Source organism: Ranitomeya variabilis, chromosome 5 (genome assembly GCF_051348905.1).
Source record: "Ranitomeya variabilis isolate aRanVar5 chromosome 5, aRanVar5.hap1, whole genome shotgun sequence".
In the NCBI taxonomy this organism is placed as follows: domain Eukaryota; kingdom Metazoa; phylum Chordata; class Amphibia; order Anura; family Dendrobatidae; genus Ranitomeya; species Ranitomeya variabilis.
Window position 1 is genome coordinate 549,923,689 of NC_135236.1, and position 22,711 is coordinate 549,946,399.

General features: G+C 42.1%; 1 protein-coding gene across 1 annotated transcript in view; it reads left to right on the forward strand.

Annotated features, from left to right (window-relative positions):
- Window positions 1–20,493: 20,493 nt before the first annotated feature.
- The window catches only part of CPLX2 (complexin 2), a 307,927-nt gene continuing 305,709 nt past the window's right edge, over window positions 20,494–22,711 (forward strand). Inside the window, exon 1 of the mRNA XM_077265892.1 lies at window positions 20,494–20,760. The gene's annotated coding sequence lies outside the window, so the exon portion shown is untranslated. The remainder of the gene's footprint in view (window positions 20,761–22,711) is intronic.

Here is a 22,711-nt window from a genome sequence, read left to right on the forward strand (position 1 = left end):
AAGCTTGTGGTTGCATGATGTCACAGACCTGGCAGTGTATTAATCAGAGTTCACTTTATACGGGGTTAATCTGACTGGGGGCTCAGCAACAGCTTAAGTGAGTTTGTGTTGTTTGATTGGCTCTTGTTATCTCTCCTCATGAACAGGTCTGATATGATTGGCCAGAGAAAGGACGCCAAAAGTGCACTTTGACTTTACGGACATACTGTGTTTTCTGACAATTTCCGTTATTTTATGATTTTGTGAACTGAAAGGGGTTGTGAAGGTTATATGATTTTCTTTACCTTTGCCATTGTTTTTTGAATATTTTTATTTTCCTATAACTTTTTTCTATCTGTCTTATACACTATCTTCCGAGCCCTGTTCAGACACTAGGTGGGATAACCACGTTTTTTAGGTTCTCACTAACTATTGTAAGTTCTTACAATTTCATCGGGTCACTGCAGTTCCTCTTGGTTCTAATCATCTCACCAATTGGAAGATTATTAATTATAAGATGGGCATGACAAGAGGAAGGTTGTAAAATACTCTTTACTTCCGTGAATTTTTTGATACGGTGTTACAGATACTAATTCATCCGCATGGCCGGATAAACTAATATCTAGGAAGTTCACAGTCTCATTATGATGTTGGTAAGTGAATTTCAGTATAAAACTGTTGTTTTTCAAATAATCAATGAGCCTCGGTACTTTTGTTATCTCCCTCTTCCATGCTATTAGCATATCATTAGTGATGAGCGAATAACATCATTGCTCGGGTCTCCCTGAGCATGCTTGGGTGATCTCCAAGTATTTTGGTGTGCTCGGAGATTTAGTTTTCGTCATCTCAGCTGCATGATTTACGACTGCTGGACAGCCTGAATACATGTGGAAATTACCTAAAAACAGGCATTCCTCACATGTATTCAACCTGTCTAGCAGCCGTAAATCATGCGGCTGAGGTGATGAAAATGAAATCTCCGAGCATGCCAAAATACTTGGAGATCACCCGAGCAATGAGTATACTCGCTCATCACTACATATCATCAATATATCTACCTATCCATTGGATAGATGCCCCAAATGGATTGGTTTCTCAAAAAATGTACAATTTTTCCCAAAACACCATAACAATGTTTGCCAATGAGGGGGAAAATATCCCCTCCATGCTAACGCCACTTGTCTGGATGTAAAAGGTCGAGTCAAGCAAAAAATAGTTGGTTCTCAAAAAAACCGCACTGAGTCCACAAGAAATCCTTGTAATTCGAATGAGAAATTAATGTGAAATTTAAAAAAATGGGTTAATTGCTACCGTAAACGAAATAGACGGATATAGTTTCTCCACATCCACAGTAATCCAGTGAAAATTTGCACTCCATTTAAATTTGTCAAAGACTGTTACAACAGCTTTTGTATCCTTGATAAATCCTGGATGCTCCCAAGTTTTCACTCACGGAGCCTATACCTGCAATAATAGGTCTGAATGGAGGTGGAAACTGGCTTTTGTGGACCTTTGGGAGAGCAAGACATATTGGGGTCACTTTATTACTCACTAGAAGGTATTCCTTCATACTTTGTTTTATTAGCCCCATATGTATACCCTCCGCAAGATGAAGCTCCAAATCTCGTTTAAAATCTGCAACAGGATTAGATGTTAATTAAGGTACCTTCACACAAAACGACTTTGTAACAATATCGCTAGCGATCCGTGACGTTGCAGCGTCCTGGCTAGCGATATCATTTAGTTTGACACGCAGCAGCGATCAGGATCCTGCTGTGATGTCGCTGGTCGCTGAATAAAGTTCAGAACTTTATTTGGTCGTCCGATCGCCGTGTATCGTTGTGTTTGACAGCAAAAGCAACGATACCAGCGATATTTTACACTGGTAACCAGGTTAAACATCGAGTTACTAAGCGCAGGGCCGCTGTGCCCTGCTACTGCCGGCGCTCAGTCAGTCAGTGCAGGAAGCGGACGCCGGGGGACGCGCAGGTGAGTATGTAGTGTTTGTTTTTTTTACATTTTACGCTGGTAACCAGGGTAAACATCGGGTTACTAAGCGCGGCCCTGCACTTAGCAACCCGATGTTTACCCTGGTTACCCGGGGACCCCTGGCCTCGTTGGTCGCTGGAGAGCGGTCTGTGTGACAGCTCTCCAGCGATCAAACAGCGACGCTGCAGCGATCGGCATCGTTGTCGCTATCGCTGCAGCGTCGCTTCGTGTGAAGGTACCTTAAGTACTGTCATCTTCAAGCATTTTAGTTACTTGTAAAGCATATAAATCAGAATCTAGCACAATAGCACCACCTTTATCTGCGCGTATTGTTGTTATTTTGCAGATCTTGCAGTGCCACGTTCTCTGATTTTGTGAGATTACTTTTACTTTTGTTCTTACCAGTCATTTTCATTTCTCTGTCCAAGTCAGTTAAATCCCTTTCAATTAACTCCTGAAACACATCAAGACTCAGTGGCCTGGAGTTGACAGGATAGAAATATGAATTTTTAGAGAAAAAAAAACCCACTATTGTTGATATTATCACTAAAAACGCCTGACTGAAGAGCTCTCAGATCAGTGTATGTGCACAACTTCTGGAAAGAAGGGATAGAGTCCTGAGACAAGGAAACATACAGTATGTTACTGATATCAAATCAGGACTTAGTGGTTCTGAAAGTGTGTCTTCTATTGCAGAAACATGGCATCTCAAAGCTCCCGTATATACTCGAGTATAAGCCGACCCGAGTATAAGCCGACCCCCTAATTTTGCCACAAAGTACTGGGAAAACTTAATGACTCGAGTATAAGCATAGGGTACAAAATGCATCAGCTACCGGTAAATGTCAAAAGTAAAAATAGATACCAATAAAAGTTAAATTAATTGAGACATCAGTAGGTTAAGTGTTTTTGAATATCCATATTGAATCAGGAGCCCCATATAATGCTCCATAAAGTTTATGATGGCCCTATAAGATGCTCCATATTAAAATATGCCCCATATAATCCTGCATAAAGGTTAATAATGGCCCCATAAGATGCTCCATAGACACATTTGCCCAATATAATGCTGCACAAACCTTGATTATGGCCCCATAAGATGCTCCATACAGAGACTTGCCCCATATACAGTAATGCTCCACAAATGTTAATTATGGCCCCATAAGATGCTCCATAAATATATATGCCCCATATAGTGCTGCACAAAAGTTGATTATGGCCCTATACAGACACTTGCCCTATATAGTGCTGCACAAACGTTATGGCCCCATAGATGCTCCATACAGACACTTGCCCCATATAGTGCTGCACAAAAGTTGATTATGGCCCCATACAGACACTTGCCCCATATAGTGCTGCACAAACGTTATGGCCCCATAGATGCTCCATACAGACACGTGCCCCATTTGCTGTTGCTGCGATTAAAAAAAAATCACATACTCACCTCTCCGTCGCTCAGGCCCCCGGCACTTTCAATATTCACCTGCTCCTCGTTCCGGCGCCACTCCATCTTCAGCGTCTTCTGCACTGACGTTCAGGCAGTGGGTGCGCACTAACCACGTCACCACGCCCTCTGACCTGAGCGTCACTGCAGAAGATGCTGAAGATGGAGCGGCGGCTGGAATGAGGAGTAGGTGAATATCGCACAGCGCTGTGCTCCCCTCCCCGTTATACTCAGCTGCTCCTGGCGCTGTGCAGTCCCTGCTTCCCTGGCGCTGCAGCTTCTCCCTGTACTGAGCTGTCACCTTTACCGCTCATTACAGTAATGAATATGCGGCTCCACCCCTATGGGACGCGGAGCCACATATTCATTACTGTAATGAGCGGTACCATGTGACCACTCAGTACAGGAAGAAGATGGGGCAACGGGCAGCCAGGGACCTGCAGGGACCATGCCAGGAACAGGTGAGTATAATTAGACAGCCCCCGTTCCCCCTCCCCTGCCGACCCCTGGGTATGACTCGAGTATAAGCCGAGAGGGGGACTTTCAGCCCAAAAAAATGGGCTGAAAATCTCGGCTTATACTCAAGTATATACGGTATTTTCTTTGCCATTCCATTGACCTCAAAGAATAGTATGAAAAATATCAAAATTAGCAGTTGGTGCATAACCTAACCCTTTAGACAATAATTTAATATGAGATTCAGAGAGAATAAAGGCAGTCATATTCCATATGACATTGTACTATTTATTTCTCTTTTTTCTTATCAATGGTAAGGAGTTACAAGGAGTTGTTGTTAACAGTAGTGATGAGCGAGTGTACTCATTGCTTGGGTTTTCCCGAGCATGCTCGGGTGGTTCCAAGTATTTGTTAGTGTTCGGAGATTTAGTTTTCATCCCCTCTGCTGAATGATTTACAGCTACTAGCCAGCCTGAATACATGTGGAGGTTGCCTGGTTGCTAGCGAATCCCCACATGTAATCAAGCTGCCTAGTAGCCGCAAATCTTGCTGCTGAGGTGATAAAAACTTAATCTCCGAGCCGTGATAAATACTTGGAGATCACCCGAGCGTGCTCGGGAAAACCTGAGCAACGAGTACACTCGCTCATCACTAGTTAACAGCTATCATGAGACTGCGGACCATACAGGAACCACAGTACTGATAAGGTGCAAGCAGTAACAATATTAAACATTTTAAAAAATACCTTAACTTTTGAGAGATATCTTACATGTGTTAGGTCAATTAATTCTGAGCAGATTGGTGTGGGTTTGTTTCCTGAGAGCCCTACTGATTGTTCAAAAGACCTTAGAAGTGCACAGATAAGGAGACAGGACTATGACTTTCTACTGCATCCCCTCTGCACTGTGCACACTCTTCTAAAAGGTCTTTTCGACTGTGGTTGGGGGTCTCGGGACCAGCTTCCCCACCAATCTGCTTAGAATGAATGTGAAAATTTTTTTAAAAAATCTCCCAAAAGTTTAATTACTTTTTGAGGGGCATTTACAATGCTGCCAATAATTGGAAACCGATTATTGGGCTATCTAAACAGGTTGTGAATCACCCGATGGACAAGCAAAATATTTGTTTGTTGGGGGATATGATTTTTCAGCTTTCTTAAAGAGTGTTAGGATTTTGATTGGATTGGAACCTTTACTATTGCAACCACTAGGGGTCGCAGAGGTAGGATGCATTGTTAAAGGAAGCGTGAGGTCTGAACACAACAATAGCAGTGCAGTACGAAGAATTAGCAGGTCGCATACACCATAAGAAAGCCAGAGGTTGATACCCAGGAGACAGCAGTATGGTATAAAGCAGCAGATGAGAGAGCTAGACTAGAGGCTGGGAGCTCAAAAATCTCACAAAAAAGGAGGGGACAGGACAGCTTTCTACAGCTGTGTGAAATGGTGTTTGCCCCTTCCTGATTTCTTATTCTTTTGCATATTTGTCACGCTTAAATGTTTCAGATCACCAAACAAATTTAAATATTAGATAAAGATAACACAAGTAAACACAAAATTCAATTTTTAAATGAATGCCTTTATGGTCGAGAACAGGTGTGGTGCAGTAATCAGGCCTGCGTGTGGCTAGGAAATTTGAACTCTGCTTCTCAAAGATGTGATAAACCACAGTTAATTTATGTTTTAGGAAGGGCCTGCAGGTTTGGATTCCTTGTTCCCTTAATAATAAGGGAAACAAGTGGAGAAGGGGAGAAGGAGAGTCAGCTCACTCTTGATGCAGCCACAATCTTGCTGAGAAGTGCACGGAAAAGCCTGGGATCCGGCTTAGGCAAACAAAGAGGAAAAATCCAGCATAGAAGCGGGTAAGTAAAATTTTATTGAATAAATAAATCATATCCATAAAAATATGGTAAGTGCGGTTCTGGTCACAGTGGATACAACCGACGTGTTTCAGCTCCGATGAGCCTTATTCATGGTTGTTTAGACAATAAGGCTAATCCAAGTTGAAATGCGTCAGTTGTCCAGAGAGCTGAATAGCTCAAGTGGAAGGGCTTCTTCCTGATTCACAGGAGTTGTCAGGTTTGAGTCCTGATAAAGGGAGTCTTTCACCCCCAAAGTATCAATATAACTGCATGAACATTTATATAGCCCCTACAAAAATAATATACAGTTTAGCTATGCCACGGGTGCACCAAAGCGCCCTCATTTGCTTATTAAATAAAAGTAGATTTTTCTGCAAATATTAATGAAACACTCCCGTAATTTATTCTTATAAACCTATGTAAATGTTATTGTAGAGTAATGTCTGTTTAATAAATTACTCACTCATTACTGTCTTTTCATGTACCTGACTCCATAATGACTTCACATCCAAAGCTTATCTCAGCACACTTAATTTTTCTCCAGTCTTCTGTAGCACATCCAGACATGGGGCCCTTAAAAATAACACTGATATTATAATGTTTCTGAATATAAATGATCAACTATGCTGTGCCTTAAATAAGCCCTATGCTGTGCCCCTGAAAAAGTAACTACTCCTCACTGTGCTTCCTGCAAAAAATAAAAAATAAAACCCACGCTATCACTATTTCATAAATGGCCTCCATGCTATCCTCTAAAATATTTCCACGACACCATCCCCTTTATATACTTTGACCACCACACTGTCCACCCTTGTGTACTATGACCGTAACACTGCCCCTTTATAAACTAAAATACCACACTTTCTTTCCTTATAACTTATACTCACAACACCTTCCTCAATCATGAACTATGATCTCCACACTGTCCCCACACCATGCTGCCCCCTCTTCTCAATGCCCCACTCATGCTTTCCTCACTCGATGCTGAGCCCTCACAGTTAACCTCTCTGTTCTGAATCCTCAATGCTGCCCCTTCTCCCTACTGAGACTCTTCACGCTGCCTCCTTTCCACAATGGGAACCCTATGCTGCCTCCACTCCATTCTGAGACCCCCCCACTGTCCCACTTTTCATATTGTGTCCTCAATGTTGCCTCCCTCATACTAAGCACCCTTACATTGCCCTCTCTCCATACTGACCCCCTCTACTTTTCCCCACTATACTGAGCTCCCCATAGTGCCCTTTCTCCATAGTGAACCCCCTACAATGTCCCCCATCCATTTTGTCTCTTGAAATATCTCTCACTCTGTAAGCCACCTTAACCTCCAGTCTACAGTAAAATCCCCCTAAACCCCAGTCTACTGTAATAGCCCTCCTAAAAACCAGTCTATTGTAATACTCTCCTAAACCCCAGTCTATAATAACACTCTCCCTAACCCTCAGTGTTTAGTAATAGGCCCCCTTGTTCCCGGTCTATAGAATTAGCCCACCTCGTGAATCTTCAGCTCTATTAATGCTTACCTTCTCCCATGTTTGTCCTCCTCCTGGCCTTTGGTGCCTGTCTTCCTGATAGCCCCAGTGTCTATCCTCCTCTGTGATGCACTGTTGTGACTTCTGCAGCGTGGTGAGATAACCTTATCATGCTGCAGGTACGTGAGCAGCGTTTGGAAGTCACAGCACGTTGGACCAGGGAGCTGACTGGCTCTCCTCTGAGCCCGGAAATGCTGGCTATGGTACTTCCGGAATCAATTAGCTCCCTGTGTCCATGGTTTATTTGTATTTGTGTCTTAAAAACACGAATACAAATGAATGGAGATGCGTCCTCATCCTCGGAAAAGACAGTGAATTTATTACATTGTCTAATGAAGGAGTGGGGAATAAAAAATTGTCTAGTGGCAAATACGGGCATGCATGTATGGCAAACAAACAAATATTCTTGTCTGGGAGCTAAACAGTGTACCGTATATATAGACAATATTTGTTGGTACAATGCAATCTTCATAGACACCAGGTACATATTTCTTACTTTGCTCTGTCACAAGTCTGCTGAAATTTATGCCCTAGAAATGAGACCAACAACATCACCTAAGGTGTCTGAGTACCAGCTGAAAAGCCCACACTGATGAAAGAAGGCATGATTGATAAATTTCCTTCATAGTGTATATTGTCTCTTTTTATCCTTCTAGTTTCAGGGGTAAACAGATATCTACAAAAGTGGCATGTCAGAAAAATAGTCAGACCTTTAGCAATATAGGAAATATTCAGAATAAAGTACATAAAAAGGTGAACATGGTCTTTACAAGAGCACAATGGACAAATAATGTTTGTCTCAAAATAAAACTACTTGTTAAGCCTTCAAATTTCTCTAATAAATAAGCACAAGGAAAAGGTTCAATTGCAATACTCATCTACATCCACAAATTGATTATTCTTTTTTGGATATTATTTAATTCCATTTGCAAATTAGGGTTATTAACAACATTTTAAAACTTTCTGCTGTTTGCAATTAACTGATCAAATAAACAATAAAACTAACATCAAATGCAGTTTATCCAAATTCAACATAAAATCTACCTACCAAGGCGTGGCCGTTCACCTAAACGGACATTCCAAGCAACGAGAGCACTAGATAGAGAAGCAGTCAAGAGGTCCATGGTTACTCCAGACAAGCTGCAGAGATTCACATCTTTGGTGGGAGAATCTGTCCACAGGACAACTATTACTCGCATACTCCACTAATCTGGGCATTATGGAAGATTAGGAAGAAGAAAGCCATTTTTGAAAGCAAGTCATAAGAATCTGCAAAAAGTCATGTAGGGGCCTCAGCTAGCATGTAGAAGATGCTTTGAATACATGAGACCAATATAGTACTTTTTGGGTTAAATGTAAACCGCTATGCTTTTTGCGCTATGCGCTTCTACATATTACCCTGAAAACACCATCCCCACCATCAAACATGGTGGTGTCAGCATGATGCTGTGAGGATCCTTTTTTTCAGCCTGGTCAGGTAAGCTGGTCATACTCTCACTATCTAATGTCACTGAACCAGAGCTAGTTTGCAAAGAATGGGCAAAAATTTCAACCTAAAGATGTGCAAACGACCTGCAGCAGTATTTGCATCGAACAGTGGTTTTACAAACTATTGAGTCAAGAGGGTTGAATTTAAATGCACATGACAATTCACAGATTTCTATTTTAAAATATTTGAAAAGCCATATATCATTTCCTTAACAATTTACAAATGCTTGCTATTTTGTGTTTGCATATTAAATAAAATCCCAGAGCTGACAATCCAGTGATCAAATGCAGGTGCTTTGTATGAGATCTGACACCATGAAGCAATGCCCACAATCAGTGCCAGCACCGATCATGAATGTTTAACCATTCTGATGCTGCTGTCGCTAGTGACAACAACATCAATGGGCATTGCAAAGGTAGAAAGCTCCCTCTCTGCTCCCATCGGTGCAACGCAATTGCGATCGCATTGTAACGATGGTCTCCATGGTGACCCCAGGCTGAAAGATGGCTGCATGGTTACCTATGGACGGTGACCTGTGAGTTCTTGTAAGTTCCTTCTCAAAACAAGAGCTAACAGGCTTCCTCCATGCCTCCGAGATGCTGATCTTAGGCCTTGCAATGCAAAAGCTTTGTGGAGTATTGCATCAGCAATCAGGGCATGACATTTTGATGTCCCATACTGGGAAAATGTAAAAAAAAAGTTTTAAATAAAGTTTTAAAAATTGTAAAAATATTTAAAAAAATCACAGGAAAAATATTAAACCAATAATTACATTTATTTATGTAAAAACAAATATTAACAAAGCACACATATTCAGTTTCAATGCCTTCACAACAACCCAACATATAAAACTGTCATACTAGCTAACTAAGAGAACACAGTAAACAAAAACAAATAAAAAACTGGCAAAAAACTATGGTTTTTCATCATTTTGCTGAGCAAATAGTGGAATAAAACGCGATCAACAAATCAAATGTAATTAAATATGGTATCCCTAAAAATTTTATCTTGTTATACAAAAAATAAGCTGCCATACAGCTCCATACACACAAATATAAAAACGTTATAGCTCTCAGAATAAAGCGCTGCAAAAACATTTATTTTTTCTATAAAATAGATCTTATTGTGTAAAAAGCACCAAAATCTGATATCACTGTACTCGTATTGACCTGAAGAATAAAGCTGATTTATCAATTTTACAACACTCAGAATAGCATAAAAAAACACCAACTCATCTGGCAAAAAACAAGCCCTCACATGACTGTATCAGTAAAAATATAGAAAAATTATAGCTCTCAAAATATGATGAAGCAAAAACTTCATTGGTGTATAAATAGTCAAGAAAAAATAGCAATTGCCAAGGAATTCCACAAAAATTCACAAGTAGCTAGCAAAAAAAATGGGACTTAAAACTTAACATTTGATATATTCTTTAAAATGCAATAACAATGACAGACAAAATACAAAAAAAACACATGAATCACCTAGATCGGGTAATACATAAATTGCAAATGCTCTCAATATATATGATGTGGTAAGAAGTCAAAGGTGCCTAGAGTGATTATGTATGTGTAGCAAAATTGTACAGTCATGTATGTGGAGCGCCCCCACGTGTAGGGCAATGGGGTACTCAGTACCGGGTCTATCTCTCTCAGTTCTGGGAATGTCACGGTGGCCCGACCCGGTCCGTGGCCCTTCTGAGGGGCGCCCAATTAAAGGTGTAGTTGTTTGTACGGTGTTCGTGACGCCACCTGTGGTATTCGGTCAGGGTGACCGACGCTGCTAGGGGTCCGCTGGGGTGATGGAATGGCAGCTAGATGGTGTACCTTCCCACAGGTGAAGTGTATCCCCAGGGCTTCCCAGATGAGTAGGTGGTGATGGTGGACGTCGTAAGGCGCAATGAATAACGTTGACACAAAGGTTGCAGTCTCTTTACCTTTTACTGAAGACTTCAGAGTCCACAGTCCAGAGTACCGTTCACAGGGCAGGCAGAGTCCGGCCGGTCCGAAGGCACATCCAGAGTTCCCTTATCCAGGTGGAAATCAGTAGCATTCCTACTAGCACCTGTGTGTTGTAGTACCTCCCTGCTGAGCACCACGGGATAGTCCTCACAACTTTCGTGGATGTTTCTGATGTTCTCTCTCTCTGTCCCCCAGATGATATGGATAGGACAACCCGTATGATGGGGTAGGCCTGGAGCTATTTTATAGGGACCCTAGAGACGCCCCTCTCCCACAATTTGCCTCCGTGTCTTCATAGGTATTAAGGTCGGGCAGCCAACTTGGAATCAACTGTCCTGCCGGTCTCTGAAGTAATGAGTAGAGCCTATTACTCCCTCGGTGTTCTGGCCACCGCTACGCGCCTCAGAAGGAGGCTGCCGATCTTGGGGCAGAACTCCTCCCGGTATTATCTCCTTGTGCTGTGACTTTGTTTCTCACTCTCCACAATATACTTCGCTTCGTGTCCTTTCTTAGGATGCTGCCGCAATGGTTGCAGGCGCAGCTCCGTAACATTCTATCCCGTGCTTGGCCTCTGTCAGGAACCCACCCCTGACAGGGACCCTCTGTCTGCAGCTAAGATGTTCCTCCTTCTCCCCCTGTCTGCCTGACAGGTCCTCTCTGGATCAAACCCAGGCTGCTTCTGACTCACTTCCTATCCAACCCACCAGTTTTACCCGTGTGTGAGGAGTGGCCTAGTAGATAAAACCTCTGCTCCCCCTGGTGGACTGGAGTGTGAAGTGTAGTGTGTGACTGTGATACCTGGCAAGGTGCACTCCTTTAGTACCATCAGACGTAATATCACTCTCCCTGGTGGAAGAGCAACATTACTGCAACGACCAGGACTCTGGGGCGCAGCATATGTATTATCACTCACTTGTAATCAATTCATCATTGATGCATCTTTGTTACAGTGGTATATGTGTTATCACTGACTCTTAATCCATCATTAAATGCTTGAGGAGATTGTGAATTTCCATATTTATTTTCACTGATTCAAAATCAATCCACTATTGAAAAAAATGAAGGGTCTACCTGTGACACCAGTCACTTCTCACAACCAAGCTCTGAGTCAGGATAGTCAGGGAGTCCAAGGTTGGAATCCAGGAGGGTATTTCATAAACAGAAGGAAGAGACAAAAGCGTAGTCAGGTAATGTTCCAAGGTCAGAATACCAGGAAAATAACGGACTAGAGCAGAAGGGGTTAAACAGATGGATTGTCAGAACAAGGTCCAAGATCAGGCAATGAAAAATCAGCAAACAGAATGCAAGGCACGGAGGAACAAACCACCCAAGCTGAATGTACATCTGGCAGATGTGTGGGAGAAGCAGCTCAGTTAAGTAGAATGGCAATTACATGGGATATTGAACACTTGGAGACAGTCAGCGCCTCTCAGTCTCAGATTGGACAGTCAAGCTGTCAATCAACACATTAACAGCTTCATCACACCCCTATACCAGATTGGATGGCTGAGCTGTCAACTTTATCCCATACACACTGAGGGGTTGAACCATGACACTTCACAGTTCCTAATGATGCCCAGGTTTAGTATTGTGGGGGGATCAAGTCAACATAAGGATGCCTGCCACATGTGGTCTCCCTACGCGTTTCCTCCTGTGTGGGATTCATCAGGGGAGTTTACACTTCTCAAATAGACTTGTGGTACATCAAAGAAAACCTTTTTCCCACTGCTATTCCACAGGATATTAACCCCTTAACGACCGCCGATACGCCTTTTAACGGCGGCAGTTAAGGGTACTTAAACCACAGCGCCGTTAATTAACGGCGCTGTGGAAAAAGTGAATAGCGCCCCCCCAGAGTCTGTTTTCTCTGGGGTCTCGGTTACCGGGGGTAGCCGAGACCCCAGAGAACATGATTCGGGGGTATTTTACCGACCCCCGGGTTGCGATCGCCGATAATTAACCGTTTACCGGCGGTCGCAAAAAAAAAAAAATTTGCAATTTAATTTCTCTGTCCTCTGATGTGATCGCACATCAGAGGACAGAGAAATGGGGTCCCAGATCGCCCCCTGATGCTCACCTGTCTCTCCCGCTGCTCCTCGTGGCTCCCGATGGGCGCCCCATCTTCTTCTGGCCAGAAAATGGCGGGCGCATGCGTAGTGCGCCTGCCGGCTGGCACCCGGAAGATCTTTGGGGTCTCGGCTGCCGGGGGTAGCCGAGACCCCAAAGAACATGATCGGGGTCGGTTTTTACCGACCCCTGCTTTGCGATCGCCGGTAATTAACTGTTTACCGGCGACTGCAAAAAAAAAAAAAAGCGATGTGTAATTCTCGGTCCTCTGATGTGATTGCACATCAGAGGACAGAGAAATAGGGGGATTCAGGGACCCTGTTATACTTACCGGTGTCCCTGGGTCCTCCTGTGTTTCCCTCCTGGCCGCCGGCTTCTTCCTCCGGTAAGAAAATGGCAGATGCATGCGCAGTGCGCCCGCCATGATCTGCCGGCCGGCAGCTAGAGGACTTGGGGCTAAATTTAGGGTAAGGGTTGGGGCTAAAGTTAGGGTTAGGGTTGCGGCTAAATTTAGGGTTAGGGTTAAGGTTGGGGCTAAAGTTAGGGTTAGGGTTGGGGCTAAATTTAGGGTTAGGGTTGGGGCTAAATATAGGGTTAGGATTAGGGTTGGGGCTAAATTTAGGGTTAGGGTTGGGGCTAAATTTAGGGTTAGGGTTAGAGTTGGGGCTAAATTTAGGGTTAGGGTTGGGGCTAAATATAGGGTTAGGGTTAGGGTTGGGGCTAAATTTAGGGTTAGGGTTAGAGTTGGGGCTAAATTTAGGGTTAGGGTTGGGGCTAAAGTTAGGGCTAGGATTAGGGTTAGGGTTGGGGCTAAATTTAGGGTTAGGGTTAGGGTTGGGGCTAAAGTTAGGGTTGGGGCTAAAGTTAGGGTTAGGGTTGGGGCTAAATTTAGGGTTAGGGTTGGGGCTAAATATAGGGTTAGGGTTAGGGTTGGGGATAAATTTAGGGTTAGGGTTGGGCCTAAATTTAGGGTTAGGGTTAGAGTTGGGGCTAAATTTAGGGTTAGGATTAGGGTTGGGGCTAAAGTTAGGGCTAGGGTTAGGGTTGGGGCTAAATTTAGGGTTAGGGTTAGGGTTGGGGCTAAAGTTAGGGTTGGGGCTAAAGTTAGGGCTAGGGTTGGGGCTAAAGTTAGGACTAGGGTTGCGGCTAAAGTTAGGGATAGAGTTGGGATTAGGGTTGGGGTTTGGATTAGGGTTGGCATTAGGGTTACGTTTGGGATTAGGGTTAGGTTTGGGATTAGGGTTAAGGTTAGGGTTGGGATTAGGGTTAGGGATGTATTGGGATTAGGGTTAGGTTTGAGGTTAGGGTTGAGATTAGGATTAGGTGTGTGTTGGATTTAGGGTTCTGATTAGGGTTATGGTTGTTTTGGGGTTAGGGTTGTGATTATCGTTAGGGTTGTGATTAGAATTATGGATCGGGTTGGGATTAGGGTTAGGGGTGTGTTGGGGTTAGGGTTGGAGTTAGAATTGGGGGTTTCCACTGTTTAGGTACATCAGGGGGTCTCTAAACACCACAGCCAATTTTGCGCTCAAAAAGTCAAATGGTGCTCCCTCCCTTCTGAGCTCTGCTGTGCGCCCAAACAGTAGTTTACCCCCACATATGGGGCATCAGCGTACTCGGGATAAATTGGACAACAATTTTTGGGGTCCAATTTCTCCTGTTACCCTTGTGAAAACAAAAACTTGGGGGCTAAAAAATCTTTTTTGTGGAAAAAAAATATTTTTTATTTTCATGACATTATAAACTTCTGTGAAGCACTTGGGCATTCAAAGTTCTCACCACACATCTAGATAAGTTCCTTGGGGGGGTCTAGTTTCCAAAATGGGGTCACTTGTGGGGGGTTTCTACTTCTACCAGGTAAAAAGACTGCACAACTGCGTTCTTTGTTCTTTATTGCACCACTCATCATCTCCAACTATTCAACGGGAGCCCTGGGGACCTACTTCACCTGTGGGAAGTTATACCATCTAGCTGCCATAACATTACCCCAGAGGACCCCTTTAAGCAGCCTTGGTCATCCCTGACCAAATACCACAGGTGGTGTCACAAACTTTCCTTATTTAAAAAAACCCTTTAAAAAGACTTTCCCTTTAAAATGGGTGCCCAGGGCCACGGACCGGGTCGCTGCCATCGTGACACATCCCTTTAAGCACCGGACCCGGTACCGAGTACCCCACGGCCCTGGCGGGCAACTCATATATATAGGGAGGCTGTGTGGGGCTCGTACAGTATATATAGGGAGGCTGTGTGGGGCTCATGCTGTATATAGAGAGGCTGTGGGGGCTCATGCACTATATATAGGGAGGCTGTGTGGGGCTCATGCAGTATATATGGGGACAGTCTGTACTCGGGTTCAAATTATATATAGCGGGATGTCAGCATACTTAATTCTGCTCAATATTAAATGATACAATTAATATTATTATCAATAATATAGTAATTATAATATATTGATATTAACCCCTTTCTGACCTCGGACGGGATCACGAGATCGCTGCTATGTAGCAGAGCCGATCGAGTTGTGCCAGCTTCTAGCCTCCTATGGAGGCTATTGAAGCATGGCAAAAGTTAAAAAAATGTGAAAAAAATGTGAAAAAAACAAAAAAAATATAAAAGTTTAAATCACCCCCCTTTCGCCCCATTCAAAATAAATCAATAAAAAAAAATCAAACCTACACATATTTGGTATCGCCGCAATCAGAATCGCCCGATCTATCAATAAAAAAAAGCATTAACCTGATTGCTAAACAGTGTAGCGAGAAAAAAATTTGAAACGCCAGAATTATGTTTTTTTGGTCGCTGCGACATTGCACTTGGAATTTTTTTCCCTTTTTCTAGTACACGACATGCTAAAACCAATGATGTCGTTCAAAAGGACAACTTGTTTCGCAAAAAGTAAGCCCTCACATGGCCATATTGACGGAAAAATAAAAAAGTTATGGCTCTGGGAAGGAGGGGAGCGAAAAAGGAACACGGAAAAACGGAAAATCCCAAGGTCATGAAGGGGTTAATATTGAATAGAAGTAATTTCAGCCTATTGGTTCGGCCCGCCACAACACTCACGGTCTCTCATGTGGCCCCTCGGGAAAACTAATTGCCCACCCCTGATCTATGGCATTCTTAAAGACTTAGCACACCACCACTCCATTCCACCAGAGCATTTAAGAGCCCATTTCTTGAGTTAAGCAAACCCCGCTAATTTACTCGCTAGTCCATCGGAAAAACACTTCTATTCAATTGAATTAAATAGAAAAGTTAGAGTGTACCACTGCTTGTACATACTAGTGAGGAGCCACACACAGATCAGTAGTAGGCCTCCTAAATATAATAATATACAGAAATCCACAGATCTAAATTGAGCTGCATTATGATGAACTGTACAGAACGGTAAGAGCTGAGATCACAAGGCTGTTATACAGCTGAGAAAATAAGAGGCGTGTAAACATAGTAAAAAGTAACACCTGAATAAAGTGAATCCCAGGTAAGCATTATTTTTATACATATAGATATTTGACAGCATACACATTGTGAAATGACCCTGAAAGATGTGTGATGATACAGACATACATCATAGTATAGAAGAACTATACTATGCCTTTTTACATTATAGTTTACATTTTTCTAACTTGTACAGTATATTAGTTTCCATTTATATCACTTTGCATATAGATCCTGTTATTGTAATTGGTGTAATTAGATTAGTGAACGATGTAATGTCCTACACAAATTGCATCTGACATCTGAGTAGTTGCAGTATGGCTACCTCAGTAATGGCAACAATTGATAACTCACCGCTTTAGACTCATGAATTTCACCCTTGGTAAATATTATTCATAGAAAAATGAGATTGACGTTTCAGAGTAGACCGCTGTAGAAAGGATGCTATGAGCTCTTTTTAAAAAACAAACTTGATAGCACAATCAACAGGGAGAGAGGGTTTACCACCGGATATGTATCCATATGTCACTGTTACCTGGTACTTATTGCCCTGGGACATATGGATAGATGTCATCTTTAATGTGGTACCTCGACCGCAGTCACGGTGCTAGCATGAAAAATCCAGTGCCATATTGGAGCTTGACAAATGGAGTCGTCATCCTAGAGTGTAATGAAGCTCCCCAGCAACTATGATTGTTGTGATTGGCTTTTCAATTTTGAAAGTAGGAGCAGCGGATGGGAGTATTCATCAGCAACTCCTGCTCTGTAAATAAATAATTAAAAAGAAAAAAGCAGCATTGGTTCCCCTGTATTTTCAATAACCAGCTAGACAAAACTCACAGCTGGGGGCTGCAACCCTCAGCTGTCAGCTTCAGCAAGATTGGCTATCAAGAATAGAGGTGTCCCTGCGCCATATTTTTTAATTATTTAAATAAATAATAAAAAAACGGTGTGGGGTCCCCTCCATTTTTGACAACCAACCTTGCTAAAGCAGACAGCTGGGGGCTGGTATTCTCAGGCTGGTAATGGGCCATGGATATTGCCCAACCCCAGCCTAAAATAGCAGCCTGCAGCTCTATTAGATAAGCCAATTCTGGCGCTTTGCCCGACTCTTCCCACTTGCCCTGTAATGGTGTCAAGTGGAGTTCATATTTGTGGGGTTGATGTCACCTTTGTATTGTCAGGTGACATCACGCCCACTTGATTACTAATGGAGAGGTGTCTATAAGGCACCTCTCCATTACTAATCCTATGTTTGCATTGTAAATAAAGGCACAGCCAGCATAAAGACTTTTATTATAAATAAAATAAAATACAGTTTTCCATTTTATTTAATAATAACAAAAACAGTCAAACTCACCTAACGCCTAATTCCACAGAAGCCCTCGATCTCCTGTAATAAAACTAAAATAAAAAAACAACAACATACCATACCTATCAGTCATTCTGTCCCATGTTGTAATCCATGTCTAGGGGATTAACAGTTTTCAACCTGGATGGTGCCAAGATGCAACCGTCTAGGCTGGGAACCACTGGTGACTGAACTGCTGCGACGCAGCATCAGTGATTGGAGGTAATATCGATGACGTCACTGCCGGTCACTGATGCTGCACTCACAGCAGATCATTCACCAGTGGTTCTCAGTCTGGGCGGTCACATCTTGAAGGCAATTGTTACCATCCACCTTTCGTGACTCTCCTATTTCCTCATAGATTGTAAGCTTCTTAGCAGGTCCCTCATTCCTCTTGGTACCTGTGGATTTATGTGATTATTGTTATGCTGTAATATCTTTTATTGTCTGTACAAGTCCGCTCTAAAATGTAACGTGCTGTGGAATATGTCGGCACTATAGAAATAAAATTATTATTATTATCTTGCCACTCTACAGGTTGAAAACTATTAATTCCCTAGACATGGATTACGGCATGGAACAGAACAACCAACAGGTTTGGTATATTGTTTTTTTATTTTAGCTTTATTACAGGAGATCGAGGGCTTTGGTGGAATTAGGCATTAGGTGAGTATAACTGTTTGTTATTTTAAAATCAAATGGAAAACTGTGTTTAGTCTTATTTCTGATAAAGGACTTTATTCTGGCTTTGTCTTTATTTACAATACAACTATAGGATTAGTAATGGATAGCTGTCTTATAAACGCCTCTCCATTAGTAATCCCTGAGATTGATGTCACCTGACAATACAAAGATCAACCCCACAAATATGAACCCCACTTGCTACCGCTACAGGGCAAGTGGGATGAGCTGGGCAAAGCAACACAATTGACACATCTAATAGGTGCGCCTTTTCTGGACAGCTGCGGGCTGCTATTTTTAGGCTGGGGAGTCAATATCAATGGCCCCTTCCCAGCCTGAGAATACCAGCCCCCAGCTGTGAGCTTTAGCAAGGCTGGTTGTCAAAAATGAAGGGGACCCCATGTTGTTGTTTTTTTTAATTATTTAAATAATTTAAAAAAACAGTGTAGGGACTCCTCTATTCTTGATAACCAACCTTGCTGAAGTTGACAGCTGAGGGCCGAAGCCCCAGCTGTGAGTTTTGCCTGGCTGGTTATCGAAAATACAGGGGAACCCATGCCGTTTTTTCCATTTAGTTATTTATAGTGCAGGCAGCGACTCACGCTGACGTCACAAAGGTGTAGTGAGTTAATTGGCCGTGAACTTGCAGGACCTCTCAGATGGCACCACGAGCAGGAGAACTTTCTCACGCTTGCAGTTCAGTCAGGTAGGTAATATGAGCTCACAGGCAGACACTGAGCACACAGTGCTAAGTGTGTCTGATGGATGACAGGCTGCATGGTCGCATCATGCAGCCTACCATCTAGATGCAGCAGAGCTGGACCCATCATTGGACAAATGGATTAAAAGCATCTCTGCGGAAAGTTGAGGAATATACAGTAGTTGTTTGGTTTTTACCTCTTTTGCAGATGATGAGGGCACCGGGGGAATGGGTGAGGCCGTAAGTATGGTCTAATTAAGATTATTAATGGAGTCTGTGTCTTTCTTTCAATTAAAGGACTTTTTTTCTGGGAGTCTGTGTTTTCTTACAATGTGACTATGGGGTTAGTAATGGGGGCGTCTTATTGATGAACTCTCCATTACTAATCTCGGGGCTTGATATCACCTGACAATATAAAGTTCACATCAACTCCCCCAACTATCACCCCACTTGCCACCGCTACAGGGAAAGTGGGAAGAGCGTGGCTAAGTGCCAGAATTGGCGCACCTTTTCTGGGGCAGCTGAGAGCTGATGTTTTCAGCTTGGGGGGCCAGTATTCATGGGCCCTTCCTAGGCTATTAATATCAGCCTGCAGCTGTCTGCACAGCCTCCGCTGGTTATTAGTTATAGGGGACCTCACGTCATTTTTTGGGGAGGTCCTGTTAATAGCCTGGGATGCTCCATGGGTATTGCCCCCTTCCCATGCTAGAAACATCTGCACCCAGGCATCGGCTTTACCTCTGCTGGTTGCGAAAATAGCACCGAAGCCCACGTCAATTTTTTCCAAAAATTAGTATTTTATCAATTAAATACATGTACAGTAATTTGCACTCATACTGCACTAACTGTATTTGTCACTGACATCTATATATCTATGTATGTATGTAATCCATCTCTTCTATCCTGTCGGCACCTTCTATGATTTTACACTACTCGGCAGATGAATTGCCGGCTTTTCATCTATTTATCTATCTATGTAATATAAATGCATATACATATATGTATGTGTGTCACTGACGTCTCTCTCTCTCTCTCTCTCTCTCTCTCTCTCTCTCTATATATATATATATATATATATATATATATATATATATATATATATATATATATATATATACATATATATGCTATGTGTATATACAGTGGGGAAAAAAGTATTTAGTCAGCCACCAATTGTGCAAGTTATCCTACTTAAAAAGCTAAGAGAGGCTTGTAATTGACATCATAGGTAGACCACAACTATGAGAGTCAAAATGAGAAAACAAATCCAGAAAATCACCTTATCTGATTTGGCAAGATTTATTTAGCAAATTATGATGTTAATGTATACCTTCAACCTTAAAAAAAATTATGAAACTATATCACTAGTCATAGTAATATTAATATAACCACGTAATGTGAATACAAACCTATACCACAAGTTACTGCTTCCAGCCATCATCCTTTCTTCTCTAGATTTTACGTTCCATAGAAAGGAAAGTTCTTGTGCCGAGAAGGGCTTCATGTTGTCCTGGGAGAGGTCTAGAAACAGACTGAATTAGACAGATAGTGGTGAGCTGGCTGGGAAAGTGGATGATACAAATTCACGCAATGTATAGGACGTGCTAGTTTCGCTGCCAGGCGTGAGCAAGCTATTTTTAGCAAGGCTTTTCTGGCAGAGCAGGAGTGGGAGAGCTGTGAAGTGGTAGAGAGACACAGAAATATAGTGACAGGAAGGAAAAGCGAGGAGAAACACTGGGAAATACAAAGCAACAAAGCTGCCTCCATTTCATCAGCACTGCCTTCTCTCTAACGCCAACCTTAATCCTCGGAGAGGTAGGTTCAGATATTTGATTGCCAATGTGTCTGATCTATGTGTTTGCTACTGCTGGTGCAGGCCTCGCGGCATCCATTCATTACCATACTGGTTAATTATGGACATATCTTGGGTAGTATTGTATGAAAGAGCTGAAATTGCCGGGTCTGTGTGTGACGGAAGCTGTCACAGCTGTGTCTGGTTCAGCACCATGACTGAGAGGACAGCTCCTCTGGGGAGCTGAGCCAGCACAAGGCAGACACAATAACACTGGATGTACAATTAGGCTGCAGGGCTGCTCTCAACTTGGCTTTTCCTCTCGCTGTTTATGTAACCGCTACAGGTGTAAGAACCGCTGCCCAACGCCTATCTGTGTCATTACGGAATCTCCGACTCATCTTCCACCTATACTGTTGGTGTTCTTTTAATTGATTTCGGCAAAAATGCTGAAAAAATATAACATGGCTCAGTCTTTTACATGACAGCTTAACGTCTTTTTGTGATACCTGACATGGTTCTATGGGTTATTGCTTAACATTTCAATAGACGTTTCTTCAATATACTGATAGAATTTACATATGGTCCAGTGCAACAAAAAAAGACATGCCTATACACAGACAGATATATGAAGAAAGACTCCATAAGAAATGATTCATTTAAATTTCTTATAAAAGGTTTAGTAAAAGATTAATGTTCTAGAAAATCAAGGCCACTAAATCCCTCTATCATGTACAGCACTTGCGTCTGGAAATCACCAGTTGCCCATTATATGATCTAGACAGCTAGTGTAAAAATCTAAGTTCAGTCTTGTGGAAATTACCCAGCTCGAGATGACCTAATATCCACTGACTTACTTGAAGAATTAGGATGGCATTTACTGGAGATGCTATAATTGGTGTCATCCTGATTATGGCGGACGGCAAAAAATTGTTATTTTGATACACGATTTACAAAGATAGACAGATAAATAGATAGACATGAGATAGATAGCTAGATAGATAGATAGATAGATAGATAGATAGAAGAAAAAGACCAGGAACAGCACCAGCAATATGGGTGCAAAGTGCACACACCAGTCCTTCAAATATAAAAAAAAAGATGAAAGCAGCACTCCTTGTTGTGTAGAACAAATATGCTATATAATCGCCGATAATGCGACATTTCAGCGCTGAGTGACCATGAGGAAGGCTCTCACTCAGAGCCGAAACGTCGTCTTATGGGCTATTATGTAGCATATTTTTTCTACACAACAAGGAGTGCTGATTTCATCTTTTTTAGATAGATAGATAGATAGATAGATAGATAGAAAATGAGGGTAGGCAGCACTCACATATTTACCAAAGCAGGTGGACTTTATTTAGCCCATATATGACATGAGCCTTTCTCAAGACTAGATAGATAAGATAGATATGTGATAGATAATAGATGGATAGATAGATAATAGATGGATAGATAGATGATAGATAGATAGATAGATAGATAGATGATAGGTAGATCTATAGCTAGATAGATAGATATGGGATAGATAGATGGATAGATAATAGATAGATAAATGGATAGATAGATGGTAGATAGATAGACAGATAATTGATAGATAATAGATAATAGACAGATAGACTGACACGTGAACTGTTTGCACCTAGTATTTGATCATGTAATTAAAATATATTATTGCACTTATAACTGTCATTTGAAGCACATTTTCCCTGCACCTCTTCTGCTTACTATGGCCTTCACATAGATATAATAACCTCTATAGGAATACTAGGGAATACTGATGTCCATTAAGAGATAAATTTAAGGGGGAAATCATGTTAAGGCCTCTTTCAGACATCTGTAATTTATCTGGTTCACAAATACATGAATTGTTGTTCATCATTGTTTTGGATCTGGTTTTTGGTTGGTGTCAGTTTTTACCATCAGTGTTTCAGCAGTGATTTTCACTGATGAAAAAATAAGTAAATAAATTGT